We start from the raw sequence: 15,794 nt of genomic DNA, 5'->3' as shown, positions 1-15,794 counted from the left end.
ATTATTTTTTTGTCTCCCATTATACGTTATGCCATCAATATGCCCTTATTTGCTTCTACGCTTTATTGTTTATCGGTAACTGTTTTTATTGTATATTGCAGTTGTATTTCTTGTTTGGTATTCTTGTGTATTATTTATATTTGTATTATTTGTCTTATTTGTCTTATTTGTATTATTTTGTATTATTTGTATCATTTGTATTATTCGTATCATTTGTATTCTCAATAAAAAAGGATTTGAATTTAAAAAAAAGAGTTATTGGTCAAAATGAGTTTACGTTTACTGGGTCTTTCCCTTTTTAAATGAGCAGATCAGATTATCTTTGAAAAAAGAGGTTAGGACCTTGCCTCATAACAAAATGTGATTAAATAAACATGTTAAAGCAGCTTTAAATCAATTGGCAAAAGTTTTCTGTCACTCTGAAGGAAAGCCATTTTTTACTGTTGCTTTCAAATTATCAAGATTCTCGATAATTGGAACGACTTTTTCCTGCTGAAATGGACAGATTAGTTCTGAGGCCAGATTTGAGAATAATGAAGGAATTTGTCATCTATTTAAGAACTCTGAAGTAGTTCCTATTTTGATTAGATGCTGCTCTGAGTAAATATTTTGAAAATGTTAACTAAAAAATCCTCAGCATTTGATCTGTAATAAGGAAATGAGTCTCAAGGTCTTGCATTTTCATTATAGCATTCAAGATGGAGCAGGTTTTGTTGCATCAGTTTAATAGATTACCACTGTTCTCCCTTCCTCATATATCTGTTATCTTACAGATCTTGAGTTTATAAACTCCACTTTCAATAAATATTGTTAAATGTTGTTTCCGATTATCTGATGTGCTTTCCAACCTATGGTAATTGACTTGATTATTATGACAATTGAGAAGAATTTCTGCTTGTTTTATGGCATCATGTTTAGTGAGGAGCTCAAGGTTGACATTTTTATTCCATTAGGCCATAACGTCTCTTTCTTCCCCTCTAAGGGTTGCTTATATGCTTCCCAGAGAGTTTCTATTAAGATCAAGCACATTTTGTTAAACAAAGTTTTCAATTCTATTTTTTATTAATTTCATAAAATCATTGTTTAGCGAATATGATCTGTTTAGCTTCCATTTAGGAATCAAATTCTTTCTAGATGCTAATGATTTATTGCAAGAGCTTTATGATTAGGAAAAGCAGTTAGGGAGAAAGTTAGGGGAAACATTATGAAACTTTTTGATATACAAAGAAATCTAACTTGAGGATGTTTAGAGCACTGCTGATGCCCATATACTGGTATTATCCTAGGCAGTTCTTTAGATAGCAACAGAGAGCGTATTTGATATTACAATTGCCACCTCTCTATGTGCGCCCAAGACTGCTAGCGTAAAAGGAGACCAACAGTTCTTTTGCTGACAGTGTATGTTTTCATGTATGTCTCCTGAAATGGTACTATGGAAGGATGCTAATCCTAGGCCCACAACAATATAGCTTTCATTTTTTAAAAAGTTACTCAATACATTAACATATAAGGACAAACTTCTCAAGGGGTTCAAAACAAATCTCTATGAGATTCCTGGTGTGACAATCATTTTTATTTCAACCCTCCATATTTTTCTCCCACCCCAGACCTTCCTTTCTACCCTCTTGGTCATATCTCCTTCCTCCGGTACTAGTGAAATCCCACCAATTCTCCTTGGACATACCTCCCTGACTACTTACGGTGCTGTCCTAAGCACCAATTCTTTTAGGGCTGTGTACACAGCAGACTGCCCATGCTCCATTTTATGTAATCAGTTAAGTTCCACCTTATCATGAAGCAAACAAATATACTTAACGTATTACATAGTCCATGAATATTTGAGAAAATGGGACTCTCTGGAGGGTCACACCAAACATTTCACTTCATCTTCCCCTTTTTGCTGAATTATTTTTTGGGCTTTAGAAAAGTGAGCACTTTACTACTGCTAAATAGTGCTAAAGTGCATGTGCTCACTTTTATAAACATAGTATAATTGGTTTGCACCTGTTTGACATATTTAATTTACTAGTAAGTCCCTTGTAAAGTGGTATACCATATACCGAGGGCCTGTAAATTAAATACTACTAATGGGCCTGCAGTACTGATTGTGCCACCCACACAAGCAGCATTTTAAACATATCAACTTGGCATATAAAACTACTTCACAAGCCTTAAAATCCCATTTTATTACACATATGACACCCCTAAGGTAGGCCCTCGGTAGTCCATAGGGCAGGTAGGTCTGTAGCTTAAAGGTAGGACATGTACTTTTAAGTTTTACATGTTGTGGTAGTGACAAACAGCTAAATTAATTTTTCATTACTGTGAGGTCTACTTCTCTCATAGGCTAGCATTGGTAATTCCTTAAAACACTTTTATGCTGTAATTCTTGATTAGAAAGGAGTAGCTTCATCATGTTTCATATCTTTGGAATGGGAATGATAAATACTCTTTACTGGTTAAGTTGGATTTAACTGTACTGTTTTAGAAATGCCACTTTTAGAACGTTAACATTTCTCTGCTCTTACTGCTGTGTGCCTTGATGCCTGTCTCCAGTACACGTCTGGGGTGAGTGACAGCTCCACTTTGTTCATTCCCTTGGAGAACCGCAGCCTTAAGGCCCGGCGGCACAGGGTACGCCTGAAATCCCCGGGATTCACCTGAAAATGAAATGAAATGAAAAATGATATTTATATAGCGCCAAAACTACCCGGAGGCCTCGCAGCTGCCTTGTCAGAAACAAAGACTCGGACTCTTCGTCTGGGGTAGAAAATGGTATTTATTAGCTGCAGCTAGTACAGTGGTCTTAGAAGTCGTGGTATAACGAGGTTCAAAAGAGACTGCCACTTAACTCCGTGGCGCACAGGTTTATATACGATACAATACAATGCAAAATACAATCACACGAGAGCATGAGCTATAGGCAAACTTTATAGATAATGTTTTAGGACCAAAGCAACTCAAGTTCCCGGTTCTGTTTGTCACTCGACCCCTTAAGTAAATTACAAATGAATCCACACAATTCAATTTACAAGTAGAGAAAACACAGCTGCATGTTGTAGAAGGACAGTCGTGAAACAGGAGAATGCATGAGACGTGTAGCGAAGGACAGCAGATAAGATAACTTAAAGGAAACAATGGTGTGAACCATCAAATAGCTCGATTGGTGGATTACTCAGCTCAGACAGGAATTAATGTACTCTGCCAGACCCTGACACTCGTTAGTAAACATAGGCAAAGAAGCCACCTGACATGTGAATGCAGAAACGACAAAAACATTGCGTTCGCCGCGCTGCCTGAGTGAGGGCAACATAAAATGGCGGCAATCACAAAATGGAGGCTGAGCACGAACGAATTCGTAATTTACAGAACCTCACCCTCTAGATAGTCATAAACACAGGAAGGGTCGATGTGACAGAGAATGCGTCTGCATTCATCTACATTCTGATAACTCTCCCTGGGCAGAAAAAGGAAAGGGGAGCTGACACACCTGAATAGCCAGAGTCCTATGTACCACACAAAAGACTGATTACCCCATACAGATTGCCTGGCAGACAGCAGTGGTATTAAAGGAGCCTGTGCAATTCAAGCACCTGCTTTGAAGTAACCCCCAATTCAAATCAAAGGTACATTTGGGTATACGTACTGGGGCTCTGACCCTACCAACACTGTACACTACTGAACCTGTGAAGAACTTTGCCAGGAGCAAGGACTGCTGTGCTACAAGGATTGTCATGCTGTCTGACTGTTTCACTGAAGGAATTGATTTCTACTTTGCTGAGCTGTCCAGCTGCCTTCTAATCACTGCCCAGCTGAGGACAAGGACTGGACCCAAAGTGATTCCAAAGCTTTGCTGGCTTGCCCCCTGTGCTGTAGTCTCATGTTTGTCAAAGACTTCCTGCAACTCTGCAACAGCACATAGATACTGCCATCTGTGAGTCCTGCCCTCCCAAGTGGTGGCAATCCAATCTTTGGCCCTTGAAAGGTGATTTGTTCTGTCTAGAACAAGCAAACTTTGCGCAGTGACGACATTGCGTCGATCTGAATCAATGGTTTGCTTTCAATGCCGACACAGGAGACGATTGACAAAATTGCCTTGATGGACTGCGTGGCTCAACAATGACGGAGATCGCAGGACAACTATAACGCAGCTGCTACATCGCAAAGGAGTTCTTCATCAGCTGCATGGAACGGAACTGATGCATCGAGACTTCAACGTCGACACTATGCTCCATCCAAGATACTTTCTTAGCTGGACCTGCATAGTCCGGTAGCCCGGCCTGCCCTCCATCGAGGTTGTCCTGAAATCTGGATTCACCCCTGTCAAGCGCGACCTCAGGTAATCCATAAGCGCTAAAGACTTCTAAGCACTACTTCTTGATTTATTCTTTTGAAATTCATAATGCCGGGTCTGCTTTTTAGATTTTTGTCATTTGGGTCTTGTAATACTCACTATATTATTATCTATTTTTCTAAACCAGTGTGGAGTATTTTTGTGGTGCTTTAATTGTGCTACCGAGTTTGTGTGCTGCACAAATGGTATACACATTGCCTCTTTAGATGACCCTGGCTTCTCTATGCCAAGCTACTAGAGGATAGGCACAGGTTGTCTTTTAGTTTGCATCTAGCTTACCTTTACTAGGATTAAGGTCCCTACTTGCACAGGGTGCATACTGCTAGCAACTAGAGACCCAATTTCCAACAAACAGATTTTTAGACTTTTATTTCATGGTTTTGCCTTCTTTTGTACTTCATTCAATCTTTTTTGCGCATAAATCAAATCTGAGATAAAAATTATCCATCTACCAAGACCATGGGCTTGGCTGGTTCAATGAGCATATCCTGGATGACCTCAGTTTTCAAATGAGATATCAATTGTTTAAATTCCTTTCTCTGTCCAGATGTTTCAAATGACATATCTGAATAACTTTGGAAATTAAATTCATTACTTCGAATCAAATCAAAATATCGAATCGAAATAAGCTTTATTTGAAAACACATTGTGTATCCTAAAGGCTGCATAAAAAAAATCCCTAATTGAAAAAACACCTTGGTAAAATAGAAAAACAGGTTGCTAAAATAAGAGAGTAAAAGCACAATTAATAAAAACAGGCTTAGACCTCCCCAGCAGCCAGTATAGTTCCTACAGAAGTTTCCTACAGCTTATCACAGCCGATAGATATTGTGACAACACAACACATATGTACAGACTCTGTAGCATTTGCAGATAGGTAAAAGCTGGGTGACATTCGACAAATCTAAGTTGTTTTAGCAATGGCTTAAATAAACATTTTCTCAAATCTGTTTAAAACAAAGAAACAGAATATGGATAGTGCTTTGCTTAGAGACATTGTCACATGGACATAGCGGAAGATCAGAGGCCCAATTGTTAGTGTTTGGGAAAGTCGTTAGGTGATGAAAAATATCCAGCAGGAACCTAGTCTGGACAAATCTGTCCCGATGGTTGATTAGAGTTTTTTAGTTTTTTTATATAGCCCGAACTAGACCTGCACCAAATCAGGTATCAGAGCGCTTTACATAGCACCAGTTACGTTACATGAGGGCACACATTAATTTTAGGCACGGGGAGATTAAGGGCCAGATGTAGGTAAATGGCATTTACCGATTCGTAAATACCGACTTTTACCGATTAGGTATTTACAAATCGGTAAATGCTATGTAGGTATTTTTACCGATGAATTTACCGAATCTGTAGAATTCGGTAATTACCGAATCGGTATTTACCGATTCGGTAATTGCCATTGATTCCTATGCGCCTTGAGGCCCATAGGAACCACTGGCAATTACCGAATCGGTAAATACTGATTCAAAAAAATTACCGAATTGACAAGAGGGACAGGGTGTCACTTTGACACCCTGTTGCACCCCTGATTCAGGCTGGTGTGCCATGTGACACACATACATAGGGCATGTCTGTGTGCCACATGGCGCAGGTGTACATGCACAGATGTGCATGTACACAGGAATTCGTTATTTACCATGCAATAGTATTACATGGTAAATAACAAATTCTTAAGGGCCTGTGGCACTGTTTACTGTGCCACCTACATCTGGATTTACAGAATCCATAAAATTTACTGATTCAGTATTTTACCGATTCGGTAAATTCACCGAATCGGTAAATTTAACGATTCTGTAAATCTCAAGCCATGTCAAACACCAAATACCGGTCGGTAACAGCCAAAATCGGCCGTTACTGACCGGTATTTGGTCTCCTACATCTGGCCCCTAGTGATTTGCCCAGAATCACAGGAGGTTTTGGCATTGTTACTGAGACTCGAACCCAGATGGTTTCATGATCAGTAGATACCCTCAAACCTCTAGTGAGCAAAAGCATTTCAATTTTCTTTAAATGCTGCAAGTAAGCTCCAGATGGTCAAAAAACTTGGAGTGGCCAATGTCGACCAAAAAGTCACTCACGTATCAGCCAAGGGATTTTCAGTGCCGACATAGATCTGAGACAGTCCTCTAGTATAGAGCGATTAAGCGTAGTATGTTTCGAGGACCAAATCTTATGCAGAACAAAACTGGCTGAACCTTAATAATATCGGTCAGGTATGAAAATCCCAATTCAGAGTGACACACTTAGGTAGAACTACTTTTGCGAGGGCAAGTAGATTCCTTAAAAATGCATTTTCTACATGCTTTAATAGTTCTACTTTAGCGTATCCCCAAAGCACAGACCCATATGTGGTAGTTGGTCTACATTTTTCCTTGTAAACATACAACATCTCCCTTGGATGCTTTATGCTCAATTTCCTGGCAAAGTCCAACCAAGCTGTGGTACTTTTAACAAATTGGAGCCTCATTGGTTTGATTGCATTAGACCAGCTCCCCTCTTTATTGAATAGAATACCTAGATAGGAAAATGTAGGTGTAAATAGTATCTTTGAGCCCTCTATAAAAATGTCTCCACAGTTTGAAGACCTGTTCCCTAGCTTCAAATGGAAAGTTTTAATAATATTTATTTTTAAACCCAGACCCTGCATAAACTGGACAAATTCATCTAGGACTCGCTTTAAACCTAATGGGGTAGGGGCCATTAATACTGCGTCATTGGCATATAACAATGCCAGGATTGGGCACTGTCCTATTTGGGCTAGATCAGTGCACTTAGCTGCAAGGGTGTCACCTAAACTATTGAGATAAAGATTAAACAAGAACAGAGCTAGTACGCAACCTTGGCGTACGCCTCTTTCTATTGGAAAGTAATGACTACATTCACCTTGCAGGCCATAATGCACTCGGCCCGACCCCGTGCATACAAATCTCTAAGAAAGTTTACAATAGAGTGATCTACTCCCAAACTAACCATAACCAACCATAGTTTCTTATGAACCCCAAAATCAAATGCTGAGGTTAAGTTTACAAATGCTAAAAAAATTCCCATCTTTAATGTGCAGATATTTCCAAATAAGTACATTTAGATTGATAGCCTGTTCAGTAGTCCCCAGGCCTGGGTAGAACCAATACTGCAGGTCGGAGATAACACTTTTGGACTCTGCCCAGTCCTGCATTAATGAGCCCAGCTGGGAAATTGGTCTGTACTGTGCTGGGCTGTTGTGATTGCCTTTCTTAAATCTGGGGTCTATCAGAGACTTGGACCAGGTATGTAAAAAACCTTTGCTCCGACAGGGTCTAAACAGTAGAGGTAAAAGGGGCCCCAAAGGTAGATATTGGATTTCAATGAATTGATTGGAATCCCATCTGGGCCGGGTGCTCTACCACCTCTACTCGCTTTTAAAGCCATAACTACCTAGTCACAGGAAAAGTCAGTGTAGGCCTGCTCAAGTTCAGAGGAAGAAAGAGACAAAATGCACACAGAGATGGAACTTGGGAAGGGGATAGAAGTAACCTCCTGTTTTGAATAGAGAGTAGTAAAATGATTAAGCCATTCAGATTCTGTAATGGCAATCTCCAATCTGGGACTATCAACTGAATTCAAAAAGGGAGAATGAATAATACACCAGAAGGATGAGTTGTCATTTGACAACCGAGCCTCAAGTAGCTGCTTCCAAGTCTCCTCCTTCAAAGTCTTTTTGCCATGTTTAATCGCAAGCCTAAAGGCAAGCCTACACTCCAGCATTTCCTGGTTAGACCTAAGTTGTTTGCCTAGCGCTAGCGTTAAGCTTCTCAAGGCTTTCAAGCAGGCAGGATCAGACAAAACGCAATTCTCAGAAGCGGCTTTATTCCAATTCGTAGAAAGACCTTTAATCATACTTTTTTTAATTTGCACGAAGGCCGTAATAATTTTGTCTGCATCTGAATTCTCGTCTAAACAAATATCGAAAGCCATCTTCTGTTTGGAAAGTAGCTGATTCAAAAAGGTACTAGGGTTCACCAAAGACCACCTTAAGGCATATCCATTGTGCTAAGAGATCTCAATGTTCGCCAAAGTAGGCAGACATTGAGTATCCCTCCGTTGGGAAAGTATATTGATATTCAAAGCAACACTCTGTGGGAAGTGATCACTGATTGCTGAATCATAGATGGAAAAGTCTGAAACCAGCTCAGAATAACAGCAGAAAATCAATAACGCTGTTCAAGCACCACTGTTAAAATTGCACTTTACTTCAGTTGGTGGATTAGAAAACTCATTATAGAAGGACAGGTTACACTTAAAAAGTAGATCATTTAACAAGTCCCCGTTTTCAGTATGTAAAAAATCAGTAAGGTCACCATTATCAATAGCAGATAGCCCACAGACCTTATTAGATAGCTGGGGAAAAATACTTAAAATTGTCACCCCACAAGACAATAGGATCCATACACCCTTTAGGGAAAGCTGATTCCAAGTCAGTATCTAATGGGCGGAGGGCAATAAGAATTTTGTGTGGGGGTCATTGTTGTAATAATTTATTATGGCCAGGGTAGAATATTGGTTAATTTGAATTGTAATAATATGATAATACACTCTGGTCGCAGCCACAACAATATTTTGTAGGGGTATCTTGTTAGGCACATAGATACATAATCCTCCTTTAGGTCTCCCGCAAGTCGAGGCAACTGCTGAGTTATGAAATGTTTTAAAAATTGCTGAGGTGTATTAGGTCCACGACCCATTTTTTCTATAAACAAAAAACCTTAAACCTGGACACGAACTCAAACCACTCAGACATAGTACTTTTAGACCATAACCCAGACACAATCCAAAACAAAGCAGTAATTGCACAGTCAGAGCCAGCGAACTTGAAAAGTAATGACTGATCATTGCCTATTTGTAACACTTTTTTCCAGATTTTTTGTGGCCAGAATTCTCTCCTTGATTCGATAGTCAGCAAAATGCACCTGCACCATTCTTGAGTGTCTATTATTTGAATTAGGAGAAAAAGAAACCTTAATGTGCTTTTGTGATTGACAAATCTTTTTTGAAACCAGGTAGAACGTAAGTTCAAATTAGATCCTCAACCAGTTCTTTGGTTAAAAAATTCTGGGCCTCAATTAGAATTTGGCGAATAAAGCATGTGCCATTGCATAGTACTTTGTTGAGAGTACTTCACCCGCTGAATTTAGAAAAATGTCCTTCACAGAAGTTCCAGTCAATGCATTGAAAGTTTGTCAGAGAATTCTATTAGCATGTCGGGGTCCTACTGCAATCGATCAATATTTTTTTATTTTCAAAACCAAAAAAGAAGCAATGACCTCCTCCCCAAGAGAGATTTATCCCATGATGTGAGGTCATTTACAAGTCTTTACTGACCCTTACCACCAAGAAAACTGGCCATTTGACTGCCCACTCTAAATTGGGTGGGCTGTCAACTGGCCAAACCTCTGACGTTCCTTACTCAGTTGCGTAGTTGGGGATGTTTCTCAGCAACAGACATTGAGTCGTCTCAACCACTGACAAACTGAAGGTCTGTCCGACCCTAAATGAAGTGGGCAGAACTTCAGCTTGACAGAGAGGGTACTCCATCACAGACTCTAATTCAGGCCCTTTGTTTCTGCTTGGGTACTCCAGCAAAACTCAAATGTAACCTTCGCATTCTGTTTTCCTGATCCTTTATCTCCATTTTTAGAGTGGAAAGGCCTTTACCAAGTGATAAAAATATTTTTTTAATGAGGACTAAGAATCCTTACTTTCCGAGACCCTTTGTTGGAACTCCTCTATTTACATAGAAAAACAGTCCAGCTTTTTATCTATCACATACACCTGAATCTGAAGAGATGATGACAGTGCTTCTTGGCAGTTTTTTCAGGATTTTACTTCTGCTCGGATTAATTGAAGTAAACACTCACTAGTAGAATTTAAGGTGTCTAAAGAAGATATTTGTGTATCTCCGAAGCACATTATTTGCAAGCGCAAGTGCACCTGTTCTGGATTCAACAGTGCACCACTGCTGGAGCAAATGTATTGATTCAGCAGATTTTAACTAGGCAGAAGCAGGAAAATAAGCTGCATCTAGGCAGCTGCTGCACATCAACCCATGCTCTACGGTGAAAAGTCTGAGGTAGTGCCATTGGACTATTGTTTCGGTTTTTCAGTTGTCTGTTTTATGTTTTGTTTTGGAAGCAAGTGTTTGTGTTCATGGTAATATCTGCCTGCTCATAAGTTTTGACCAGTTCGCCCTCTGAGAAGTTTGGCCTCCCATGCAAATAGAACAGTTTTATGCTGTAATAGTTTGATCGCTCAAGGTAGTCTGAGAAGAAATGCAATTTGTTTTGTGCCTGCTTCTGATTGATTATGATTGAGGAGGAGTCTGGAAGTTCAGAATTCATAGTGGTTACTGATTGAGAATTGGTGAAAGTAACCTTCAATTGGTGCTGTATTAAAGGTAGAAACAAAATCTGTTTTTTGACCCTAGTAAATCTACAGATGCTGAAGATTCTTGGAGCTGAGTTTTTCCTCAACATGAGACCAAGGTTTGCAACGAAGGAGAGGCATGTTTGACTGAGCCCTGTGGGCCACCTCTCTTTAGTGACGTTGCTGAGGTTTTGCATCTTCTACTTTTCCATGGATAGACCAAACTTTCTTGTTGGAAAGTAAATAGGATTTAGCCTTAGGCATCTAGAATATAGTTCTTAGTCATTCAGTCGCTTCTCAAAAATGTAGTGCCCTCAACCTAATCGAAATCACAGTCACATATCTCACTTATGCATAAAGGCCAATGAAAAGATTATAAAGTTCTCAAGGTGCACCGTAGAGAGAGTTCATTGTTCAAAGCATTGGAAGGTTTTGGCGAGAGCTCCCCTTTTTGTTCCAGCCAGGATTTAAAGACCATTCAATCCTACGACCTTTTCCTGAAACCTGAACATGTTACCTGAGAACTTCCAATTCAACTTCCACTTTCCGAGCTACTAACATTGGTTTCCTTCCAAGGTTAGCAGGTGAGGGAGTGCTGCTTATCATGGATGTTCGCAAGGTTAGAGTCAATCCAACTCGTTGTTACTTCTCCAGGTGACACGCTTCATCACATTAGTTCGAAGGCCCCTGTTGCTAGGTTGTGGTCTGTAGGAAAAAGCTTCTCTATACTCTACTTTTCGAGCTGCACCAACTTCTAACATGCCAACAGTAAACAGCTAGCTATCTTCATTTTGTGTACATTCCATGTGGGTTTATTTTCAAGCCTCAGTCTAGAGGGCTGCAGGCAGCATTGGTGACTGCACTCCTGGGCCCAGTTGATGTAGTACTGCACAATAGCTTGCTAGATTTCCACCTGCCAAGAATCCCGCAAGGAGTTTCTTCATAAGGCGAGGTAGTGAAGTCGGGAAACACCTGACTGTGCTGTAGACTAAGCGGTGGACAGCGCGCCTCTCCCGCGACTTTGACATCAGCGCCATGTTGGAGAGGGGAGTGACTCAGTCTGCGATGCACACTAGGTAGTCGTCGGCAGCAAGTCTGACTAAAGACTAAGATTCAGTGTAACCCTATGAGTTTGAAACATTACATTTCCACCAAAAATTAGGAATAAACAAGGAAATCAGGACCACACCTTTGGATTCTCAGGATAATGTTTCATATATTTCGGTCCCACGTGCAAAAATCAGTAACGCTGCTTCCCCCACCACACAGATTTACTGATGCCCCATGTCATGTATTATTCAGCTATGTTTTACTACCTTGCTTCCTTACGCATGAAAGAACTTTTGTAATACCAACTCAAATTGACAATAGATAAAAACGCTGACCGAAGCAATGCTATATTTGTCTGCCAAGAAATGCTACAAACCAATTATGCAAATGATCCGCAGAATGTTCATGCATTACACAGAAGAGCTAAATTACGAGGAGATTTATGAAGCAGTAATGATACCTAAAGGTCAAATGAATTTTATAGTATTGATCCATTGACTGACTTTAAAATCAGTATGACCCCTTATGGAACTTTTTAACTGTAGATAACACCAACATTTTACTGACAACAGTTTCAAGTATTTTATGGAAATTTGTAATGCAAGCTTTAACACCCAACTATATTTAGAGAAATTCACATAGTAATTCGTATACGACTGTAAATTATTTAATTATATATTGTACAGGAACGTTTTCCAATTTCAAGGAAATATGTGTATGCATTTTATATTATGTGTAATTGATTACTTCTTAGAATATATACTGACATCAATATACAGGGAATTAAAGGAACGTGAATTAACTTCAGACCTTGAAGGCCGGAGCAATTATGCGTTTCGTGACCTGCAAGAAATGATATTACTTCAAAACTTGAATTAAACAATAGAACTGGTTAGGTCGCATGTGTGGTGTTATTTAGTTTAAAAGAAGTTTCTTCTAAATTTGTCACTGAATCCTATTGCTTTTTTCATGCCAAAATCACCAAGCATATTCATTTCCAAAAGTATCTTTGAAATTATAAACACAAGCTTTCCCATTCAATCCTTTAGATTTCTACTATATTATACAGTGTTCCATCCTTATACTTTCATTACAAACACTGCCTTGAAAATGGAAATCAAATAAAGGGTATTATTTTCTAAATCAGTGTGAGTAAGGGCAAGAAGGTATATAAACTAGAGATATCCACTTTGTGTCAGGAATCTAGGCTAGTAAATTAAAAGTTTAACTAGTGCCATTTTTTAAATATATAAGCTGAATACTGTGGTAAAACCGCTGGCATGGTTGACAGGAAAGTTAACACTCCAGCAGACACTGTGGTGATGTGGTGTTTGCCATCTGTGAGACTGCAAGTCAAAAAGAGGGGACTACAGGAGCCATGCTAGGGTGGCCTGTAAGATACAAACTATAGGGCATATTATCAAGTGGGCGAAATGACATTATCGCCGCTTTAGCGGCCGTTTTCGGCCGCTAATCCGCAATAATTTCATCGCCCTATTAGCAAGCTGTCGCTAACATCAGTTAGCGACAGCTTTTAGGCGATAGCGAGCGGTTTGGGGCCTGCTTTGCATGTCAGCGATGTTCATCGCTAATGACATGCCAAGTGGGCGTACCCAAACTGTTAGCGACTGAAGACAGTCGCTAACATCGCTATCGCCTATTATCAACGTAGGCGTGGTAACGGAAATATTGGCGCTAAGCGCGAATATCTCTAAAAACTAACGCCTGCTCAGACCAGTTCTTGCCATTATATCCAATGGGAGGTGGATATAATGGCTAAGACCCTGTTAGCGATAATGCGTGAATATCGCTGTATTCTCAGCGATGTTCACGGATTTTGCCGCTATCACCGGAAATGTTATTGCTTTTGAGATAAACGTTGCTAATAGCACGCTATCTCAGCAATAAAATCCGGCGATGCGCGGCGATAAAAAAATTGCCGCTAGGCCTAGTTAGCGATAAATATCGCTAGTTGTTGATAATAGTCCCCCATATGACAATGGGCCAGATAAAACCTTTGTAAATCACTAATCTGACTCAAATTTAGCAGTGAAAGATATAACAGCTTTAGGCCAAACACAGATATGGCAATTTACCAAAAAGCAGGACAGCCTAGTAATTATTCAGTAAACAAGCTTTTAGTGAATATAAAATGAAAGGGGCATATTCTCAAGCCCCTATCGCAACGGGAACGTCACTTTTTTGACGTTCCTGTGACAATAGGGCCCGAGCCCTATTCTCAAGGCAGCGTTAACGCACTTAACATGGCTTAAAGCCACGTTAAGTGGCTTAACGCTGCCTTGAGAATAGGGATCCTTTAATGTTAAACTTAGCGTGAAAGGGGGCATGCAGTGGGTGTTGCGGTGGGCGTACCATCGCAACACCCATTGAGTTTGACTCTACTGCCTATTATCAAGGGCGACGATAATAGGTGGAAGCGCCAAACTTAAGACCTTGAAAAATCAGGTCTTAACGTGGCTAAGCAAGGAGAAAACCTTTATTTCTCCTCGTTTTTGCTTTTACCATGTGTGCTGCATGTAGAAGCACACATGGAAAAAGCAAACTGGCATTTTCGGTTTGTTCATGTACAGGAAGGGACACCCTGCTGGCAGACACCCTTGCGCTCTGCTGCAAGTGTTCCTGTTCTGGCGTTAAATAGTTAGATTTAGCACCGTCGATGGGGGAAATGCCAGGCTGCACCACATTCTTGTGAATAGGCTGCAGCCTCGTGTTTCCGAAACGGCAGTAAGAGGCGTTAAGAAAAAGAGGCTAACACCTCTCACCGCCACTTCTTTGTGAATATTCCCCAAAGTCTCAAATAAAGATTACGAAATAGCTGGTCCCAAAATATTTTGCACAAATGATTTATATATTATGAATTATCACAGAATAGGGGAAAGTAGTTACACATTGCTACGAAGTTGGCCCAAGAGGTAACCAAAGTAAAACTGTTAAAGGACACCGGAAAAACCACACCAGTTTTCACAATTGGATCCCTCTACACCATGATGCTAAAGATGCGAGTCCTAGAAGCCCATCCGATGAAAATAGTGAGAAAGGAGATATTTTCGGCCAATTACAGGGTAATTTAGTCCGTGGCTGGCAGCCCACCAGCAGGTAGTTCAGCAGAGGAGGTAGCCTCTGTCCCCTGGCGGAAGACCGCCCTCCATGAAGAGAGATGCATGCTTACCTGGCTGACTGCAATGGATCCTAGCTGACCACTGCAGCTCAAGCAATCCAAACACATGTGCCGGTCGTGTGTGCACTGTACCAGCTCGTCAGGGCTATGTATCAATCAATTGCAGCTTTAGTTGTAGATATATCCCAGAGTCCATTATCACAATCCTTCATCAAAAGCCAAGGCGCAAGGCTAGTTAGAGCCGCATCATAGATTGCCTTTCCAAGCGCCCCAACAGAAGTGTACGATACACTGGTAAACTTTTATGATTTGGCAATTTTTCGAAATGTAAAAGACTGTGAGAGGGACCAATATTTTGATATATACGTTCCGTGGACTCTGTGACCATTTTAAGGAAAATTAAGAAGCGGCAACCCTTCAACATTGCAGGAATGTGAAATGAATGATATATGATTACTGACCCTACAGCTCTTCATCCAGGGACCACTATTCTGCCCTACACACATAGATTGCAATAGAAGGAATAACAGTTGACCAGTTTCTTAGTTAATAGCACAGAAGCATCATGCACCCAGTGATAGTAGGCATGGCACTACACTTACCTTTGTCTTCCTCACGTGAATGACAATTCCTTTGCCACAGAAAATGGAAAATGACACCATACATTGAACCCAGTTGTTGAGCGCATCTTTACATTTCAAATGGAAAATTCAGCTGCCTACACAAAAGTGAAGGGACCCAACAGAATGACCCAGAAACAGTGAGTCTGTGTGTAATAAAGAGAGGTGTGTAATAAAGAGAGGTTGTGTGATGTTGGGAAGGGTGTGGAGTGCAGTGTGTAGA

This window comes from Lissotriton vulgaris, chromosome 10, assembly GCF_964263255.1.
Source record: "Lissotriton vulgaris chromosome 10, aLisVul1.2, whole genome shotgun sequence".
Classification (NCBI taxonomy): Eukaryota; Metazoa; Chordata; class Amphibia; order Caudata; family Salamandridae; genus Lissotriton; species Lissotriton vulgaris.
The sequence above is the reverse complement of the archived record's forward strand: the minus strand, read 5'-3'. Positions refer to the sequence as shown.